At 41.2% G+C, this 22,450-nt stretch overlaps 1 protein-coding gene across 2 annotated transcripts in view; it reads right to left on the bottom strand.

The window, feature by feature from the left end:
• Positions 1-22,450, bottom strand: part of AMOTL1 (angiomotin like 1) — a 171,462-nt gene that overhangs the window by 101,531 nt on the left and 47,481 nt on the right. The gene's annotated exons all lie outside the window — the stretch shown is intronic.

Below are 22,450 nucleotides of genomic sequence, written 5' to 3'. Positions count from 1 at the left end.
GCCCCCAATTATCCTGCCCTCCGGAGCCCTGATCTGGGATGCTAGAACCTGCCCCATAGCACCTCTGTCTGGCTTTCTGGTGCGCTCTGCCGCTCAGAGGAGAGAAGGTCTCTGTCCCGCGATGTTAGTAAGACAGTCAACTCTAACCAAGCCTCCCCTCTCTCTTTACCTTCTCACTAGGCCAGGCCTACAAGGACTCCTGCCTGGATTGTGGCAATTCCCTCACTAGTCTGCCAGCAGTTTTACCCCTCCAGTCAATTCTGTCCTGATTCCTTTATTCTGATTCCTTGATGGGCCCTCTGGTCTCAAGATAAAGCCCAAATGCAGTCATTTAACAATTACTTACAAAATACCTACTACATTTAAAGCCACCTACTCTATTACTTAATAGTACACAAAAGAAATTCAGAGCAGCTAACCAGCCCTTCATGGGTTTGTTATCTATATAAGAAGACAAGATGTGTGAACAGAAAACAGGAGAGCAACAATGCTGGAGCTCTAAGCATGGAGGTGGCCTGGAAAAGGTAGAGAGAGAAGGACTAACTTTAGGCAGGAGAAAGAGCCTAGAAGGGTTGTGGGGGTAAGACATGGTGGGAAGAGGAAAAGGCAGCACTGACCAAGCAGTGGTAGAAGTCAAGAGGGAGCGGACAAGGTCTGGGTGCTTGAGAAGAAAGTATAAACAGAGGGAAGGGTTTTTGCTAGAAAGGAGGAGAAAACAAAGGAAGGCAGAATAATGACATCACAAAAATGTAAAGAATTGAAGAAATTATAAACCAAACCTTTCACTTGGCAGATGAGGAAGCTCAGGCCAAGCTGTTGAATGACTTGTCCAATGTTACTGAACAAGTTTAGTAGCAAAGCCAGGAGACAAACCAACTTCTACCTCCCTGTGCTTTCTATTACATGTTGTAAGCCCTGAATCGCAAATTAGGAGTTGAGATGGTATCCTATGAGCAATGAGAGGACCACTTATTCACCTAGCAATTATATGAATTTAGTATACAGTGGGGAAGAAGTGATGGATAGATAAAGGAAACTTACATTTCCTAATTGCTCCTCTACTTAGATACCAACCTATATCCTAAGGAGGAAGCAGAATTTACCAGTAACGAGCATCAGCTCTAGAAAAAAACAGGCATGGTGTGAGTCAGAGCTCAGCCTCTCACTATCTGTGTGATGTTGGCCAAGTCACTGAATTCCTCTAAACCTCAGTATTCTCCTTTGCAAGATGATGAAAATCGCACCAAGCCTCATGGGGTGGTTGTAAGGATTGAATAAAATAACAAGTGTAAAATGCTTAGCACAATGTATGTAAGTACTCAACATATACTTGCTATCATTATTTCAAGAAAAGATCTTTCAAGAGAAGATAGTTGCAGAAAGCAATGCCATATGAGGTTGGGATAAAGGAGATGGAAAGAAAGAGATATCATGTCTGTGAAAATACCAAATACCATGAATAAAAATATCCAATCTTTGAAGCAAGATTTTACTTTTCATGGACTGGTTGACTATCCTGGGGAAAAGAACAAAGTAATCAAGTTAACTCAGATTTTGAGCCTGGAATATAGGAAGAATGTGACATTCTTAGAAGAACAGGTCATTGAAACAACAATAGACGAAGGGGAATTGAGAGAAGGAACTGGTTTGAGAAAGATATCGAGTGACTTACTGCCCTTTTAAGAAAGAGGAAATAAGGAACAAGGGCCTGGGTGAGAAGTCGAGGACAGAGTTGTAGAGAAAGAGATGAAGCCATGAAGATCAATTCACTTGGAGAATGCCGCCCACAACTGAAACATAGGGAAAGAAGGAAGAAGAAGAGAAAGTGGCTAAAGAACTAAAAGACTGGGAAAGTTTAAAGGCATGGAAGCCAGAGGAAGTTTTAAATGCTACAGATTCTTAGAGTTCCAATGAAGTGCTAGGCACAGCTTGTAGGCTCAAGAATCTTCTGATTCAATCCAGTGGACCTAGCCTAGACTCCTCAAATGGATACCAAATAACACAGTCTGAAGGCCAATTTTTCTCCTCCTCAACCTTAATTTCTTCATCTGTGAATAATCTCTACATCAAATACAGAAAATAAATAATCTTCTACATCAAATATATCTGATTCTATTGTTTAGGAACTAAAGCCTGAAAAGACTTTAAATTTAACTAGCAAGAGGTCATTGATAACATGTTACAGCATATTTGGCTGGAGATTCTGATGTCTGGTTTAAACCAAGTAGAAACAAGTTATGTTTACAATAAGAAATGAACACAGCCTTACTAGCAGCAAGGTAGTGAACCAGCCCTGTGAACATCTGTGCTGTTTTGGATCTATGCACTTACTGTAAAGGTCAGTATCCTTTCTAAAGTGACCCAGGTTGTCATTTACTCACTCCTAGGTAAGTTAAGAAGATGATGTGCCAATTTTAGGGCTCTTTGGAGCAGCCGAGAAAGCAGTCTTTAATTCAAAATAGGATAGGTACCAGGATGTTCCAGTGGTACTAGGATGTTTCCGACAAGCATAAAGGCAGGAAGAAGAATGGGGGAACAGGGGTACCCAGACAGAGGAGAATGAGCAAGGCCTTTAGAGGAAGACCTGAGTTCTTGCCCCAGTTCCATCTATTTCCAGACATGAAGAATAACTGAACATGAGTCTCAAGCTTCCTCCTCTGTAAAACTGGAATAGCACCTCATAAGCTTATTGAGAGGATTAAAGGATTAAATGAGATAATATATGTCAAGTGCTGGGCACACCTAGGAATTCAGTAAAAGTTAGAAATCCTTCTCTTCTCCAATAATAAGGAATATAAATTCCCTACTAAAATGCAAATCTCCTTCCCTTCCCACTCTTCTGAACACCCACGAGACACACATCAGCTAATATTTTGACTGGATGGGCCCTAAGAATGGGCCTGAGCTTGCTAGGAGGAAGAAGGCAAATAGCAAAAGGAGAGGGTAAGACCACAGAAGGGACAGCGCTACTGCACAGCCTCAACCTGGGACACGTCAATACAATTGGTCATTCTCAATTAATGACTACTGAATGAACAAACCAACAATTGAATGTACCCAGGCGGCCTTGATCTAAATGCTTGTTTTGCTTCTAGAACAAGTAAGGATATTTTTTAAAGTCCAATTTCAGGCACTTTCCCAAGTATGATTTATGAACAAAAAGCATGTAAAAAATTTAATTCCTCATGTTTCACCTTAATTGCAACTTGTCTAAAGGTAGAGTCCTGGAATCCACTCAAAATTATTTCTAGCACACTGAAGTTTCTGACTGGCTCAGTGGGATCCCAGTGTTCTCGTAAATTTCTTTCAAAAGCATTTACTACATCAGAGCCTAATATGCTAAAAGTAAAGGATGATGGTTGACATAGAAGAGGTTAAAAACAAAGCATTATGGGAGTATATAACAGTGATTGGGCCAGGCATGGTGGCTCACGCCCGTAATCCTAACACTCTGGGAGGCCGAGGTGAAAGGGTTGCTTGAGCTCAGGAGTTTGAGACGAGCTGGAGCAAGAGCGAGACTCCGTCTCTACTATAAATAGAAAGAAATTAGCCAAACAACTAAAAATAGAAAAAATTAGCCTTAGTGGCGCATGCCTGTAGTCTCAGCTATCTGGGAGGCTGAGACAGGAGGATTGCTTGAGCCCAGCAGTTTGAGGTTGCTGTGAGCCAGGCAGATACCTTGGCACTCTAGCCTGGGCAACAGAGTGAGACTCTGTCTCAAAAAAAAAAAAAAAAGAGTGATTGATCTTGCACAGGGGAAAAAAGGGCACGTTCCAAGAAATCCAAATGCTGAGAGGAGGATCTTTCTATCAAAGGCATACACTTTCTATCATGGCATACACTGCCATGCTTCTCAACACTTTTTCTTTTAACCTCTTCTTTTGTATAAACATAAAATGATCATTCAACCCCAAATATGATAAACTCCTATATTATCACCAAGCAAGCAAGAAGATTCTTTTCCCAGACTTTTTTTTAGTCCTTTTTTTTTTTTTAACAAAAACAATACAAGGATCTCTTTTTTTTTTTTTAACAAAAACAATACAGTTGATCCTTGACAAGATGGATGTGAACTACATGGGTCCATTTCTATGCAGATTTTCTTCTGCCTTTGCCAACCCTGAGACAGCAAGACTAATCCCTCCTCTTCCTCCTCCTCCTCAGCCTATTCAAGGTGAAGATGAGATGGATGAAGAACATTATGGTGATCCACTTCCACTTAGTGAATGGTAAAGATATTGTCACTTCCCTATGATTTATTTTATTAATAAATTTTATTAATAATATTTTATTTTATCTAGCTTACTTTACTGTAAGAATATAGTATTAAATATATAATAGATATATAATACATATAACATACAAAATATGTAAAAATCAGCTGTTTATACTATCAGTATGGCTTCTGGTCAACAGTAGGCTATTAGTTAAGTTTTGGAGGAGTCAAAAGTCACACACGGATTTTCCATTGCGTGGCGGGCTCAGTGCCCCTAACCCCCCACATTGTTCAACAGTCAACTATAGTTATGTTTTTTTCCTGCCTATTTCTAAATATAAGGTCATGTCCTCAAATAAGCTTTCTCATACAGCACATGCCTCCTTTGGAGATTCTGACACATGCCCTGCCCCCATCTTGCAAACTGTAGGCTGGAGCCCAATTCAGGGAACACTGGGATGCCTAAAGCAAAGGGTGCTGGGTACCCACTGCTATGAAGAGAGGAAGAGGCTGGAAATGAGACTTTGCAAGGCCAGACTAAGAGGGAAGAGTGAAAAACAAGAGGAAAATGGGGAAGGCAAGTGGGAAGACACACAAGGTGTGCCACTTCTGTAGTTCTAGAAATATCAGGTGCCTGTGGATGAGGAAACTGCTCCTGGGAAGAATGAAATGATATATAGGAGAATAGATCATTTGGAAACGCTCCTCCATTTGAAGCTTACCCAAGGATTCTGTATCCTTTATGAAAAATTTTCCCAAGAAATATTTAAGTACCCACTAAGGGCCAGGCTCTGTGCTACCACCCTACATAGATAGTTTGGCTCGAATATTAAGTGACAGATCTGAACCTGTTTGTCAGGATGTTTTTAGTTTCACACCCCTAGTGACAACCGGTCTCTTACTTCACTGCTTTCTCCTGGTCTCTTACTTCACTGCTTTCTCCTGTGAGCGTATTACCTAATATGCACTATATACACAATTTGATCTCTATAAATCACAAGAAACAGAGAGGGTAGACATGCTGATGTCCAGATAAAATGCACCCACACTTGAAAAGGAGAAAGAGTAGCATCAATGGCCCCAAACAAACCTGGGGTCAGATCCTGACTGAGACAGAGTAGTTGTGAATATACAGAGCCTGGCATATAGCAGATATTCAATAAATGATCATTATCTAATTATTACTTGCTATGATTACTACAGAAACTTTGAGAGTATTGAAAACTTACTTTTTTTGGTTGCTTGGTTATTTCAGGGCTTCTTGGCCTTGGCACTCTGGACATTTGGGGCTGATAAATTTTGTGGTGAGGGACCACTCCATGCCTTGTAGAATGGCCTCTACCCACTAGATGCCAGTAGCTACCACTCCCTCTACCCTCACTTATGAAAACATGTGTCTCCAGTCATCGCCAATGTCCCTTAGGGGGCAAAATTGCCCCTCCTTGAGAAGCACTGAATTAGTTAACAAATTGAGATTGCTCAGTAAAAAGAGGATCCCAAGCTTCTAGCCATACTGATCATTCCAATGAGATGTTAGGTGAATCCAACTGCAGACTAATAGGAAGCAGCCTTAGTTCTGTTCACCCTACAATATACCATTCTATACAGCAATTGCTTCCTTTTCCTCTTTCCGTGAACAAAAAACTAATCATGTTTTACTCTCTTATTTCCAGCAATGTTATAGACATGATTTTGTTTCTGAAACAGGAATCATACTGAATTTCTAAAACTACAGCAACACAGAGCCACTATTAAAAACACGGATTTTCTCAATAACTGAAGACAACTGAGATCAAAATATTCACACTGAAGATCTCTTGTGATGGCCATTTTGAAAAGGATGCTTGGGTATTTTATTCCAAAAACTTATTTTTTTCGGTTCATAGCTAGAAAGAACAGTGGGAAAAATGTCCTCTCTGTGACCTGTACAGCAATTCTAATTCTTCTCTTTTGAGAATATGCACTATAGACCAGCAGGCCCTGTATTTTAATAAAGACAAAAAGTGGGGAAATTCTCGCCATTCCTAATGGCTCCAGCTGCTCTGAAAAGTTCACTTTAGGAGAACAATGTATTTTACAGCATAAATTCAGAATGATCGGAAGAATTAAAGTTTACATCTTAAATGTTCTGTAAGTTATCCATCCAGAAATCTACAAGTAGTTATTGTATGTCAGTATTAGAGCCAGTATCATTCTAAGCAGAACAGAATCTTCAGAAAAGTCCAAAGTAAAGCAGAGAATAATTAGAAATAACTAGAAAAAAATTAAGTCCTAAACAAAAAAATTAACTGAAAGTACAATAAAGTTTGAAAGAAGGCAGAGCTATGTGAGAGTTGCAATGGTTCATTCATTCATTTTATCATTCATTCAAAAATATTATGGATTACAATGATAAGCTAGGTACTCTGCTAGGTGCTCACATACTCTGGTAAGGGCTCTCTGTCTTACTAAAATATATACAAATATATCTGTAATTACAAATTTGGCTATGTGTGTTTAAAAAAAGGAGAAAGATTAATAATTAGGGAGAAGGGTGGCTACTTAAAGGGAATGAAAAGGCTTCTACAAGGAGACACTTAACTGGAGACCTAAAGGATGAAAAGGTTTAGCCACATGAGGAAGAAGGGAAGAGCATTCCAGCCCAAACAAACACCATGTGCAAAGATCTTGAGGCAGAAAAGTTCTCAATGAGTGCAAGGATCTTAAAGGAGGTAAATGATGTACAGCACCTGCAGGTATCCTACACTGAGGATCCAGCAGATGACTCAGGAAGAGTTCTTTAGAAATATTATCAATTACTTTTATCCAGGAGTCTGGGAGTGGTCCTTTTTCTACTCTGCCTTTATAATACACAATATATACAATATGGGTTTCAAATTAAATAGTGGAGAGGAAAAAGAACATCAGAAAATGACCAATTAGGGATAAATAATAATAAAAGGATGAAATGGAAACAACCTGAAAGTAAACTCAAAAGTCTATGTATGTGGTCACAATACCTATGCAAAAGATGTAGTCTCTCTAGAGGCTTCGACTGAGTCCTGTTGGAAATAGGACCCAGGATCCTCAATGATATCCAAACAATGGTTCTTAAGCTTTAGCTGAATCAGAATCACCTGAAGGGCTTGTTAAAACACAGATTGCTGGGCCCCACTCCAGAGTTTCTGATTCAGTAGGTCTGGGTGTGGTCCAGCAAGTTCCCAGATGATGCTGATGCTACTTGTCCATGAACTACACTGTGAAGACCACCGGTTTAGGATATGTGCAGACCCATATTTCTGTGCACTTGGAATCCATACCTAAACAAGCAAGTGATATCGTAAGTGCAGAATGATCCAAATCCAGCTTTCTGTCCTGAGCTAGCATGTATGGAGTGTCTCCTCTGTTCCAGATGATTTCACACATTACCTCGTTTCATCAGTATGGTAGGTATTGTTATCACTGTTGTTCACATGAGGAAAAGAGATGAAGCAAGGTTGTGTGAATTACCCCAGACCACTTGGCTGGTAAGTGACAAAGCCAGGGTCCTAGCCTGTTTTTGCAGAGCTCTTGGTCTTAGCCACTATTTTATGTCACCTCCCATCTCACCTGTCCAAGAGAGAAGCTACGGGACTCCAGACCTTACTGCCCTACTGGAAAGCACTCTAAGGCCTGACCTCATTGTGGTTAGTCCTAGATCTAGATAGTTTTCACAGAATCCTGGGGGCTGTTAGTGACCTGAACTTGCTACTAAGTTCTTCCCTTTCCTTATGGGCGAGAGTAAGATCTCTTATTCCCCATATAAGCACTATGCTAGGCATGTTACAGACATTGTCTCTTTTTAAACCACCAGAGATGGTCTCCTCTCTGTGGGAGGCAGTTAAACATTGTCAAACATAAGTTTAGGATTCAGATGGGCTTGGGATCAACTCCCCCACTGCTGCTTACTAGTTATATGATTTTGGCTAAATGACTTAATTTAAAGGCTCAGTTTTTCCTTTTTTCATAAGTAGTGGTTACCATAATATCCAACTCAAAGGGTTTTGAGAAATTCATGAGTTGATTGCCTATAAAGCTCTTAGTACAGTGTTTACTTAGCAAGCAACATGTGCTCCATAAATAGTAACTATTATAATTTATTAGCCATTTTCTTACCAAATGTCATCATTTTAGAGGAGTTATTCTTTTTTATTATTGCTGTGCTAGCCTGTGATAGACACATAGTTTCTTTTTGTTTGTATTTCTTGAGTTTTGGATAGATCCAGGCAATATGAATAATGAGCATCTTGATTTGAACCTATAAACAGGGAAAATATCTCGAGATACTCTGATAAAAACAGTCGGAAAATGGGCTAGGTTAGGTCTGTAACACTCAAAGCAGTGTTTTTCAAACAATAGTTGGCAATCCTTTAGTGGATCATGAAATCAATTCAACAGGTCATGACCACCATAAGTTATAATGTTCTATAGCACTGTAGGATGACTATAGTTAACAGTAATATATAGGTTCAAATAGCTAGAAACAGGATATTGAATGTTCCCAACACAAAGAACTGATAAATGTTTGAGATGATGAGCAGGGTAATTACCCTGATCTGATCACTATACATTATATGTATCACAACATCACTATGTACCCCATAAATATGTATAATTATTATGTGCCAATTAAAACATTTAAATAAAAATATTTAAATGACCAACATTTTTTTAAATTTCAGATTATTATGGGGGTACAAACGTTTCAGTTACATGAATTGCTTTTGTACAGCCTGAGTCAAAGTTATAAGTGTGTCCATCACTGATATGACCAGCATATCATTTTTAAAAAATGAAATAGAATATAGTAGAAAATACTAGATGCAGCCTATCTAATAAGGAAAATTGCTATTCCATGAAACTTCTGTTTAGTTTAGTTATAGTTGTATTTGTATGTGTGGGTCTAAATATAAAATGTATCCTTATGATGGGTAACAGTAAAAAAAAAAAAATTTGTTTGAAAGCTCTAGAAGGCAAAGTATGGACAACCGGATGAAAGAAATAGGAAGTCAAGTTTCAGCTCCCTACAAAGAAATCTTTATAATAATGATCACTGTATAAAAACAGACCACATTTTCTCAGAAAATAGGAACCCCTCCCCCATACACATAGCACGTCCTCAGGAGATGTTCTAGCAGAGGCTAAGAGACGATGCATTAGGAGGATGGCATTGGGTGTTCACCCCATGAGGACACTGAGATGCTCTGCCTCTCCAAAACAGAAATTGGAGTGGATCAGACATGAGCTTTTGTTAAAAGAGAAAACAGAAAAAACCCAAAACCTTAAATTACAGACCCCAGAAGCCATGGAACCAATCCAGGAGGAAGTACTATTCTATGTTTACATATTATACAAAATGAAACACACATCAAATCCTTGAAGTTGTTTAGGATTTCTACCGTAGGAAGGGCTAATTTCCAGCATACATTTTCTAATTGAGGTGATAAAATAATAAATCTATCAGCAATCTAGTCTCATTCACATAAGCACCTAAGTGGAGTCAGGTGCAGATTGAATGCCTGGCGACACAGAACTGAGCCATGTTGTATCACACCTAAGCTAAAATCCAATGCGAAGAACAGAGTATTCCTAGATGTTGCTCTTACAGCCAGAGCTGCCAAATAAAACATATGATACCAGGTGGATTTGAATTTCAGATACGCAAAACTTTTTCAATATAGTAGGCCCCAAATATTGCATATTTACACTAAAAAATCATTTGTTGTTTATCTGAAATTCAAATTTAACTGGGCATCCTGTCTTTTTATGTGCTACATCTGGCAAATACCTACCTACCTACACTGGGTTATGTCCCTAAAGCTGCTTTAGAGGATCCCTCAGTCTCTCGCTTGGTAAACAGTGTGGAATGTCAGCGACAAGCTGCTAGCTGTAAGAAGCAATAATGATAATAACGGGAAAAGGAGTGAAATGCAAGTGAGCATGCTATAGCAGCTTTGTCCCACTGAAGCCCACTGAGCCAAGTTTAAGGTCCTTTTAAGAGTAAGACAGACTCTGTGAGGCACGATCACATGGGCAGCATTTACGGAAGAAGATAATGAGGATTCAGTCCCACTGTGTAGAATTTTCATGCTAAATCCAGGCTCATATGGGAGAAAAGGTTCAGCTTCATTGATCTGCACTGTATTATTCAGTACACGGTTGCATGGACCCTAGAGGAGGAGCTCACGACGGCTGCCACCAGCTGTTCTAAGGCACACATGATGCTGTTCATGCCCTGTGCCTTTGCTCTTTGATCTCATCCAGGAAGACCACCTGGCCTCCCCTTGATCTCCATGACTGAGTCAGGTTCTTCTTCTCTGGGGGCCTCGCTTGCAGTCATCATAATAAAAATAATTACAATCACTCATGGAGTGCTAACTATGTGCTAAGCATTTTACATATACTATCTCATTTAACCCCCACCCAATAACCCTATGAAGTAGGTATTTTCATTCTCATATCACAGATGAAGAAACTGAAGCCCGTTCAGGTTAGATAACCTGTCCAGGGTCACAGAGCCAGGAAGTGCCCATTGGTCTGAAGGAGCCAGAGCCTCACGTTATAAATTTTTCTGTTAATGGGTCTTTCTCTCCAAGTTAGACTACCAGTTCTTTGAGGGAAGGACTGTGTCTCATTCACCCTGGTGTCCCCGAGCCCAGCTTGCAGTGTGTGGCAAGTTGTAGGCAGTATTGTGAATGGGTCAGGCTTTGTAGTCACATAATCCTCATTGAAAACTATGGTTCTGCCAAGAATCTGCCACTGAGAATCAGGAGTTTGGGTTCTAGTGACTTGTTCTGGAATTGAGGACGGTTGTTAAGAATCCTAGCAGTAGAGAAGAACAGACCTAGGTTCAAGCCCAGGTTCAACTACTTATCAGGAGGGACTTGGCAAGTTATTGAACTCGTCCAAGCTTCAGTTCTCCGTCTGTAAAATGAGAGAAATAATAGTGCCTGTCTCATAAGATTGTTTTGATATGATGGACATAAAGTTCTTAGCAAGATATATAATACATGGAAAGCACTCATTAATACTAGCTCTTTTATTATAATGCATACAATAATGTCTTTGAACTGAAGTAAATAAATTTTGATTAATTATTGACACAAATATTTCAAGTTTTAGACATAGTTTTTATTCAGGAGGTGAGAACTTGGAGAAAATAAACCCCATCATTTAAATAATTGGGGGAAATTTTATTTTAAAAGAATTTTTTGTTATCCAGCCCAAAATGTCATTAAAAGAATTATTCAAAGGAAAATTTTTAGCATTTACACAACACTGAAAGAGCTTCCAGAAAAGGGAAGAAATTTATATGAAAAGGCTGGGAGTGGGGAATCAGGGCTACCATGTTCAGTTGTGTAGCTTGTTCCCTGCACAAGAGTGCTGGGCTGAGAGAGTGAACAGAGGAGGAGTGGGGAGCTGAAATCTAGCTTGCATTCTACTCACTAAGCTGGGAACACCGTTTCTGCTCTTCATCCACTTGGAAGGGATGCCTTTTTCTAATTTGCCCATGCCTCTTATTTGGGCTTGTGGTGGCTCTGATTGGCACTTTTGTAGTTGATTTCCTTTTTCCTTTTCTATTCTTTCAATGTCTGCAGATAAACAGTATAAGGGAGAAGAAATGACATGGGCTTCAGGGAAAGATGCCATACTTGAGAGTGAGGAGAGAAGCTGGGGAGGGAAGGTAGGGAAAAAAGGAAAGCAGTAGAATGAGAATAATATTTATTAAATGCTGGCCATTTGTCAGGCACTACTAAATGCTTTAGATGTGCTAATTCGTTTGATCCTAATCGCCCTCGTACAAGATGGTAAGGGGGACCACTGGAGGTGGAGGTAGCAGGTGGTCACCTGAAGTTAACCCACACAGGGGTCTAAAGGGACATAAAACTGCCTGCCATGCTCCTTAGTTCACAGCATACATTCAGAGTCTGGAATGCCCCTTTGAGTTTGAGGGGGAAATAGCTTTTAGATCCAAAAGAGAAATCTTTTTTAAAAAAGAGTAGAAAGTTTAAGCTCTCTGACTGGCCAACCACAAGAACAATAATGGACATTTCTTTATGGTCAACAGACAGTGAACAGCAAACCTTTGGGAGACAGAAACAAAGGAGCCCTGGCAGGTTTACAAATCCGAATAGTATCCAAGCACCCTTTAGTGCCACCCCGAATCCCTGTACTTTCCACAGGGTTCATTCCAGACTAGGTTCTGCACCCACAGGACCCTTCTGTGTTTCCTTAAGAACGCAGAGTTTCCATAAAAGATTTACTGTAATTCAGTGACTTAAAAGCAGCCACAATGTCCACTCTTCCTGGTAGTCTTTAAAAAAACCCTTTGAGAAGAGGCTGAAAATAAATCTTGCTACCAGGTGGTCAGTGATCTTGCTAACTCTGGATTTGGGAGTACAAAGGTCACAGGGAGAGGATAATTAAGCAAAAATAAATATATATATATACATATTTGACATTAAAATAACCACATGTGTGCCAGTGATGAATGTTTGTATCTAGCAATCCCATGAGGGGTGTACTGCAGCAGGCAGCAGGCAGTGAGAGACAGCAAAACCATCCCTGAACATCTGTTTCCCCATTTTGCCAAGGAACATTCTTTTTTTTATTCCTTTTTATAATTTGACCTGTTCCATTTTCTGGCAGACGGCCCTAGGAAGGCAAGCACTGCCTTTTCTGTCCATATTCCAACTTAGGATGGAAAAAAGAAGGAAGGAGCAAGAGGAGGAAGAGGGCAAGGAACTGACCTAGGGCAACAGACCGAGGCGGAGATGAAGGAGGGAGAGGGAGATCTAGTAAACAAGTGATATCAAATCAATTCAATGTGCCTACACTGGGCAAAACTGATTGGAGGAGTGTGAGAGAAACAAAAACAAAGAGGACATATTCCAGAATGACCATCCAAGTCAGAATGTGCCCCAGAAACCACAGTCATAATGTCGCTGAACAGATCACACTGGTTATTTAAGCACTCTTTGGACTCCCATAGTGCTCAACAATTAATGAAATATCATCATTTCTAGCACGAAGTCATACTTGTGTTTAATTTTCAGGAAAAACTGGCTACAGTTCTATTTATTTCTAGTAGAAACGCCTCTTTGGCAAGGAAAATGCCTTTTCCATTTTCCTCTGTGTGTGTGCATTTTATCCCATTATTCTCTATCTCCTACCCTTGCTCTTTTTGCTTTTTATAGCCAAAGCTTTTGGCTCAGAACTTACTGTCATTTTTTCCCCTTCCTACTCCTTTCTCTCTTCCAATTAGAATACCCTAAAATAAAGCTTCATCTTCTGGGCAATGTGTAGTATCACTCTGAAAACAAGTATTAGGGGAGCAGTGATCAATTTTACACCCAAATCTGAGTCCACCTGCCATCAGTTGCGCTTTCAGATTCTTCTCTAGCTCAGCCTCAAATTATGCTGCTGCCAACACTTAGTTTCCTCTAGAAATAGCATCAGCACTATCGGGAAACCGCGAGAGGTTTCATGTCCCAGGACTCTGTGCTACAATACAGAGAAGAAAGAGCAAGAAGTAAATGAAAGAAACCAAGGAAAATTTTATGGTGGTTATTGCAGACACCATTATGAAAAATTCCTTTGGAGCATATTGATCACTATTTGGTGGTCTGAAGAAGGAAATATGTGTGTGTATATGTGTGTGTGTGTGTGTGTGTGTGTGTGTGTGTGTATATATATTTTTTGAGCACCTACCGTTCGTTTATTTGTTTAACAACTATGTACTGAATACTGTACCGCCAGGCCCTGTGGTAGATAGTTTTACATATGTTATTTTATTCTACCCACAAGGGAATCTCCCTCGTAGGAGGGCAACTTCCCTTCCCAGGAAACTGAGATTGGCTCTGGAGCCAGAGATTATATGTTGAATCTAAGCTTTGCCTCTAACTAGCTGTGTGACATTGGGCAGATAATTTAACCTCTATAAAATGAAAATAATTCCATCTGCTTCACTAAGTTGTTGTGAGGATCAAATGAGCCAATGTGCCCAACAAGATCAATCCTGGAAAAGACTGAGTTACCCAGATTTAGGGAACTATAACAATGTTGGTACTCTGTGATTGCTTTGTTGGAGCAGGAGGCCAGACCACACCCACATGGTAGGGTGAGGTTTCCTGTGAAGGGAATTGAATTTTCCACTATCAATCATCCTGAGAAAAAGTCAAACTGGGTTGTGAAAACTCCCTCCCTCTCTGAAGCTGTGTTCAGGGACTGGGGAGGAGGATGGCAGGACAGATAGGATTCTAAGGGCTGGAGAGATCTGGGGTGAAATGAACTCCAACCTTGGCAGGTTGGAGACTGGCTCAGAGCTAGGCAGGTAGCCAACCCAACTGTGTTGTAATAAAAGGACCTGGGCCCACTCTGAGGCTGCAGGAGTACACAGGAGAGTGGTGTCCTCATCCCCACGACCCTGGGAAACAAGTCAGGCTCTCAGCAAGTGAAGGCCAAGCCTCAGGTTCTAGTGAGAGGGAGAAAAGCAGCAGCAATGAAGGTCAGTGTTGAATGGCTGCTGCATTCTGGAGAAGAGAGGACATGGAGCAGTTATCACGGTGTCCACCAACCTCATTAAAGTGGATGTGAATTCCAACTCCCCTGCCAAGAGGCTGGAGCATGCAGAGCTGACTCTGTGTGTGCAAGTAAGTACTGGCTAAGGATCGATTCCTGGACATAAAATTGGAGGGTAGCCTTCAAAAAAGACTTCAGACTGGGGACAGTGGGGACTTCACACCTATAATCCCTGCACTTTTGGAGGTCAGGGCAGGAGGATCACTTGAGGCCAGGAGTTTAAAAGCAGCCTGAGCAACATAGAGAGACCCTGTCTCTACAAAAAATAAATTAAAAAAAATTATCTGAGCATGGTAATACACACCTGTAGTCCCATGGTAGTACACACTCACAAGGCTGAGGCAGAAGGATCACTTAAGACCAGAAATTTGAGGTAGCCGTGAGCTATGATCATGCTACTACACTCTAGCCTGGGCAACAGAGTGAGACCCTATCTCTAAAAAGAAAAAAAAAAGACTTCGTTTCTTAGTAATGTGGGCAAGAAAAATCCCTGGAAATTGTATTTGGGGATACCAAAGTGGGTAATGTGACTTTAAACCCAAGCCAGGAAGCAAGGTACAATGTTTACATGCATAAAGTGCCTGACACAGAGTAGGTTAATAATAAGCCTAGATCCTGCCTCCTTATGCACCCCCAAATAAATGGGAGGGAGGGAACTCTGGGTGCAAGATGCATTTGACTTGAAACAGATTTGTTGAAAAGTGTTGAATCTTAACACATCCCCCTGACACAGGGTGGGGAAGAGGAGGTGAGTGTCAAAATCATTTAACTTATGTGTCAAAAACTAAATCTTTCAGAAGGCTTTGTCCATGCCCGAAGGTATCAGATCACTTGCAGAGAGACAGGAAGACATTTAATGGTGGTTACTCCGTTCAGGCATCTTTTCATAATGCATTTAATCCTCACCACCGCGGGATGAGGGCAGAATTATGATTGTCCTCATCGTGTCAGTCAAGGCCCCATCAGGAAATGGAGTGACGGGAGAGAGGCTGATGCAGAGACTGCCTACCGAGCGTGATGGGCAGGCCTACGGGAAAACAGTTTGTCTCCACAAGGAGCTGCTACCACCCCTGGGGTGGGCAAGTTTTGTCTCTACAAAAAATAAAATTAAAAACATTATCTGGGCATGGTAATACACACCTGTAGTCCCATGGTAGTACACACTCACGAGGCTGAGGCAGAAGGATCACTTGAGACCAGAAATTTGAGGCAGCTTGCCTAGATTAAGGAATACCTGGTGAGCTGGTAAAGCATCACTTCTGGATGTGTCTGCAACAGTCTTTCCAGAGGAGATGGGCATTCAGGTTGGAGGACTGAGTAGGGAAGACTAGTGCTCCATGTGGACAGGCACCATCCAATTGGCTGGGGCCTGGAGGGAACAAAAAGGGCTGAGGAAGGCAGATTCTTGCTCTCTCTTCAAAAGCTGGATGCCCTCTTCTCCTGCCCTTGAACACCAGAACTCCAGGTTTTCTAGCTTTTGGATTCTAAGACTCCCACCAGCAATCCCCCAGGCTCTTGGGCCTTTGGGTCAGACTGGGTCACCCTATCAGCTCCCCTGGTTCTGGAGCTTTCAGACTTGGACTTTGGAATGAGCCAAGCTACTGGTTTCCGAGGTTCCCCAGCTTGCAGATGGCCTGTCATAGTCTCAGCTTCCATAATCACATGAGCCAATTCCCTTAATGAATTCCCAATTCCTCTCTTCTTACCTAACTATATCTATATCTATCCTGTTGGTTCTGTCTCTCTGGAGAACCCTAACTAATACAACCCATAAGCCAGCAGGGGAGGTTACCAGAATCCAGCAAGATGAGATGCTGTTAGAGAGGGCCACTCTGCAGGAGCTCCAGGCTTCAGTAGAATCACACAGAAATATTATCCTACAACCTGACTGGAAGGAATAAGTACCCCAAGGTTTCTTTCTTGCCACCCTCCTGCATCCTGCCAGCCAGTGCCTCTCATTGGCCAAATCCAACTGGAGGCTGGGTGATGCATTCCAAAAGGTAAGGTTTTCAGGACACAGAAAAGAGTGATAAAGGGTGGTTAGTCAGTCTGGAAGAGTATCAGAAAATACTTGACACATGAGTTACAGATTAAGTAACTTGCCCATGGTCATAAAGCAAGTAAGAGGTAGAGCTAAAATTCAAACCCACACAGGATGACTCCAGTCCATGCTCTTAACCACTAAGACATGCATTCTGTAACTTGTTAAACAGGTTACTAGTCATCCAGCACCTTTTTCTCCCTGCACCCTACCCAACCATTCTTCTGGTAACAAGCTCCATCCTATCCCCACCCAAATTTCCCAGCCTTCGTGGAACTACGTGTAGCAATCTGACTAAAATTCAGGCCAAGGGAATGTAAGTGAATCCCGTTAAATATGTGCAGCTTTCAGGTTGTGCCTTCTACTTTGCTTCTCCCTTTCCTATGGCCCGGAATGTGGAAGTGATGGTGGAAGCTGAAACAGCCACCTTAGATCATTGCACGGAAACCACATTTGAGGAGACAGAGCACCATGAAGCCACCAGATCAGCCCCAGACTGCTTGTGCTCTAAGTGAAAGAGAAACTAACTTATATCTTATTTAAGTAACTGTCATTTTGGCTTTTAGTGTAACAGCCCAACCTGTATCCTAAGTAATAGGATCCATGCACCTACATGGCCAAAATGAGGCTCAGTCATGGTAATTTTGGCAATAAGGGAAATATGCCTGGTAGAGACTGCTAGTGGTCATCAATGTACATGTTCTCCTCTTCTTCCCAGCACAAAAAAAGACTGTATTTTCCAACCCCCTTTCATCTGGGTGAGGCTATGGGACTAGTCCTCATCTCTGGAATATGAAAGAGAGTATTTTGCCTCGAGGCTGAGACAACCAAAGGTGAACAGACTTTCTTCCTTGCTCACTTGACTCACCTGTCTGCCAAATGGATGCAAAGCACCCAGTGGAAGAATGTAAGCCCCCAGTAGATGATAAAGCCAAGGGACAGAAGAAGCTTGGGGTCCTCAATGACCACATGAAGCAGAGCCCTCTAACAACACAACACTAGACTACAACACATGCAAGAAACACAAGCTTTCAGTGTGTTAAGCTACTAACGTTGGGATTTAGCCTATTCTGACTAAGGCATAAACTTTATTGTCCAGAGCTGCAATCTCATCCCATACTTTAGGAGGGGAGACTGGCAAACATTATTTTAAAGAAGTTGCACAATTGTTATCATTTGTTCTAATAACACCCATACATCCTGCCTGAATGAAGAAGGCAAAAATAGCACAAGAAAACCCTTTCTCATCCTATCTTGACCCTCAGGGAGAGCTGGCACTGGTGGCTTCCAAGAATGCTGTTCTCATGAGACACTCCTCTTCCGGCCCCCAGAGGGCAGTTCACAGGGTCTGAGCAGAGAAAGTTCACTGAGGCATTTCGGAGGGTCAAACAATCTCAAAGGGCAACAAACTAGGAAAAGTTAAAGAAACTAGGAACCAGTCTGCTTTTGGATGGTCAGAGTGGGTTTTCCCCCATTCTTTCTAATATCCAGATTTTCTAAAATAAGCACATATTGTTTTTATACTAAAAAACTAAAGTTTAAAAATTGAAGTTTTAAAATTTCAATTCTTAATAAAGATAGAAAATAAACTGGATAAGCCCAAGGACTGAAAAAAGGAGACAGATATAGGCCACAGGTCAAAGGATCCAGTCCCCAAGGCACCGTTACAACAAGCAAAGAGGCTAATCTTAGAGATATACAACTGTAAAAAAATTAAGGTTCTCAGGGGTGACTCCTTCACTCACTCATTCAACAAGCATTTGTTAAAGACTTATGTGTCCTGGGCACTGTGCTGGCTGCTAGATTTATAAAGAAGAATAAGGTGGCCACAATTCAGTGTAGGGGTTCACAACCTTGGCTGCACATTGGAATCACTTGAGATGTAATTGAAAAAAAAAACAAAACACTGATGCTGTGATCCCCTACATCCCAGGGATTCTGATGTAATCATTAAGGGTTGGGACCTGGTCTCAGAAATTTTAAAAGCTCCTCTGGTTCTAAACCAAGGTTTAAAACCACTAGGAGGACATGACACACGGACTTTGAGTTGAAGGATGGGTAAGAGCTGGTGAGGGGAGAAGGGGAGACAGAGGAGGAAGGGCATGCAGGCAGAGGGAATAGAGCTGAATTTAGATATATAAGATAACTGGAAGGTCACAGTGGGTGGGGGTGATGGAGGTCCTCTTATTTCAAACCAAATATCTATCCTTCACCTAGAAGAGAATCAGTAAAGGTTATTACCCAGGGGCAGACATGGCTACATCTGGGTTCATGCAGCTCTCAATACCCTCTTTCTAACTCCTCCAGATGGCCATGACTTCAACCCACGGATAGAACTACAGAAAGGCTAAGGAAAGCCTTAGCCTTTGGGCTTTGCCTCCTCAGAAAATGGTACCACCACGCCAAGAGAGAAGGCATATTTTTTCGTCTCCACCATGGCCACCTTCATTACAACATTCATCCAGAGATACACCCCTTTCTACTGCCTTTCCAAATCTCTCTCTCTCTCTCTTTTTTTTTTTTTTTTTTTTGGTAACTTAATTCTATTATGTGACCTTGCTGCAACACTGAGAATAAGTTCCCCAAAGAGCCAGTTATAATTTATTTGGAGGCTGATATGAAAATTTAGAGGCAGAACAGAGTGCCAATCATAAGGCAAGAAAATAGTAGGATTATCACAAAAAACCTCAGATAGAAAACCATTCCACAAGCTGTTCCAGGGACAAATCATGAAATAATTCAACTGACCTGATTACTATCCCTGACGGTTTTTGGAGACTAGGAAAGTTACAGAGAGTTTCCAGAAATGAAAATAGTTTTGGTTACTAGGTGGGACAACTGATAAAATCTACTCCATCTTTCAAGCATGGGGAATCGATGCTTTTCAAATGAATAATAATAATAAAATAATAAAAAAAAGCACTTTCTGATTTCCAAGCACCTTTAATACATGGTACTAGGACTTTACATACACCATTTACTATATCCATGCATGGTCCCAATTGGGTTGATTAAATAACCGAGGCTCAGAGCAGTTTAATCACCTGCCCAAGGTCACAAGTAAATGCAGTGATAGAATTCAAATCAAGCTTTTAGGACTTTTGCAATGATATAATAAACAATTATATTTGTATATCAATTTGCTGTGATATAATAAACAATATATTGGTCATCATCCCTGATTCCTGGCACAGAACTCCTAAAACCCTTGGAATTTCCCAAGTGATAGAGGTTACAGGCACATCTTTCTTTATTCATAACAAGTCCCTTTCAACCTTACCTGAATTTATGTTACTGAGATGACTGGTGGCTGAAAGTCCTTAGGTAGCTTCGGGATGAGGGTTGATTGGCAGAGGAACCAATCATGTTATTAACATTCAGCCCCCACCTCTACTCTTTCCACTGTGCCACCACCTGACCTCAGGAGGGAGGAAAGGGACTGGGGATTGAGTTTAATCACCAATGGCCAATTAGTCGATCAATCATGACTACATAATGCAGCACCCATAAAAATCCTAAATGAGAGGGCATAGAGAGTTTCTGTGTTTGTGAACCCATCCACCCTCCACATGCCAAAGGGGAGTGTACCCCAACTCCCCAAGGACAGAAGCTCCTATGCTTGAGACCCCTCCAGACCTCACCCTGTATACCTGTTCATCTAGCTGTTCATAATGTATTCTTCATAATATCCTTTATGATAAGCTGGTAAACATAAGTAAAGTGTTTCCCTGAGTTCTATGAGCCATTATAGCAACTGTAGAAATGAAAAAGAGGGTTGTGGAAAACCTCAATTTGTAGCCAAGTCAGAAGGAAGTGTGAGTGAGGTGGAGACCTGCTATTGGCAATTTGGCATCTGAAGTGATGTAGGATGAGCTTTGAGGTCTGCATTAACTCTGGGTAGTGTGACAATTTAATTAAATGGTAAGACACCCAGTTAGTGTCTGCAAAGACCTGGAGAATTTCTTGGTGTGGAAAACCCACACATTGGATATCAGAAGTATTGAAAGTGGAGAAACAGTTTTCCTTTAACTTCCCTCTTTTTCTATGAACCTGTGCTCCAGAAAGAATGGCTGTTTGACAGGCTCATCCACTGCTATAAGAGGCATTTTTCCTGCTGTGTGTCTAAGAAAAGCACCAAAAACCATCATGACTCATTGCAAGGGTAAAATGACAGTTCCCTCTTTGACCTGAATAGCATGGAAACAACGCACTCTGATCCAAAGAGCTGCTCTGTCAGGAAGAGAAAAACCCTTTGGCAACACCATGTACCCAAAGAACATGGCACATGAATATAAACAATGAATACCCAAAGTCTATGGGCCTTCTTTGGCTTAAGGCCCCTCACAGCATCTTAGGAGGTGAGGCTGGAACTGGAAGACACCTCAGATGTCACCTGGCACAACCCCAGCTTTTTGCAGATAAGAAAACTGAGGCTAGTTAACATGTCTACTAAAGAAGCTGGAGCACAGTGAGGGCTAGACCCTGTTCTCAAACTCTCAGGCTCCTGTTTTATTAATATTTTCTCTATCACTCTGCAAGCCCAGAGTCTAGGAGGGAGCTCCCCAGTTCCTATTATAATGTTATAGACTGAATATTTATCTCTCCCCCAAAATTCATATGTTGAAATCTAATCCTCAATGTGATGGTACTTGGAGGCGGGGTCTTTGGGAGGCGATTAGCTCATAACCATAATCTAATTAGTGCCCTTATAAAAGAGACCCTCTAGAAAGCTGCCTTGCCCCTTCTGCCACATGAGGACAAAGTGAGAAGGCAGCCATTTAACCAGGAAGCAGGCCTTCGCCAGATACTCAATCTGCTGGTGTCTTGATCTTGGACTTCTCAGCCTCCAGAATTTGTAAGAAATAAATTTCTTTTGTTTATAAACTACCCAGTTTACGATGTTTTTGTTATAGCAGTCCAGCCCAAATGGACTAAGACACATGCTCTAATTTCCCCATGAGAAAGTGGCCTTTTCCCATAGGGGAGCTGAAGAGAGAGAAGATTGCTTTCTTCTTCTCTGCAGATAATTTGAAAGGATCCCCTATCTATCAGTGCCTCAGCTGCGCAGTCCAGTCTGCAAATCCCAGAGGAAGATAAGGAGATCAAAGAGGGCCAAACACCTGGGCTTTTCTGGTACATAAATCATTTCGTGAATGCAAACGATTTAGTATACAGTTGGGTTTCTCAGAGCGAGCAGTGCTCATCCTGCCATTGCTTATGCTTATCTCTAAGAGGATCAAATAGCTTCTGTCACTCTGTGGAGTGTCAATACTGATGTCATTAATACACAATTATACACGCATGGAGCAGATCGCCACTACCTGCCCTCTTAATAAATCACTACATGCAAAGGTATGGTTTAGATGTCATTTTCGTTTTCATAAAAGGTTTCACCACAATGCACCTTTAAAAGCTAGTTTTGCTCATGCATTCAATGAACGATTCTGTTTGCAGAGATGTGATTGCCTCACAACTTGTCAGAAATATATCCTCTGAATAAAACAAGGTACTCTTCCCTGTCTCAGAATGCCACCCTTAATTTATTTTGGGTGCTTGGCTCCTAGAAATGAATGAAAGTCATTGTGGAGATAGAA

This window comes from Microcebus murinus, chromosome 4 (assembly GCF_040939455.1).
Source record: "Microcebus murinus isolate Inina chromosome 4, M.murinus_Inina_mat1.0, whole genome shotgun sequence".
Taxonomy (NCBI): Eukaryota; Metazoa; Chordata; class Mammalia; order Primates; family Cheirogaleidae; genus Microcebus; species Microcebus murinus.
This window is presented reverse-complemented; position numbering and strand designations above follow the sequence as displayed.